This window comes from Arachis ipaensis, chromosome B06 (assembly GCF_000816755.2).
Source record: "Arachis ipaensis cultivar K30076 chromosome B06, Araip1.1, whole genome shotgun sequence".
Classification (NCBI taxonomy): domain Eukaryota; kingdom Viridiplantae; phylum Streptophyta; class Magnoliopsida; order Fabales; family Fabaceae; genus Arachis; species Arachis ipaensis.
The window spans coordinates 5,523,142-5,523,623 of NC_029790.2; positions in this window are offsets into that span (position 1 = coordinate 5,523,142).

The window sequence follows — 482 nt, forward strand, 5'->3', positions numbered from 1 at the left end:
GAGAGAATAAATTTTTAATGATATTTTTTTAAAAATATCTTTATTTAACTTTTTAAATTCTAAATTTATCATTCAATCTCTATATTTATCTTAAATTAAACATAATACTAAAACATAACTTAGTCAAGTATATTTTATACCAAACACAATACAATAATTTAATTTAATTTCTACCTCTTAATTTCTATTTCTATCTCTCAGTCTTTATCTCCTAGTTTCAATATCTCAATTTTTGTCTCTATTCCAAACTCATCATAATGCCCCAAATTTAATTTAATTACGTCACAAGTCTAAATAAAATGCAACTTGTTCATATGCAAAACAGTGTTATTATGGATGCTATAGACTATAATCATGGCATTATATATAAAATAATTTTTTTTAAAAAAGATTTGTAGGCATGAGCAAAATAGCATAAAGGAATGGATGGAAACAAACACACGCTGTATGCATGCTCAAAATGGAGCTAATTATTTTAAAAT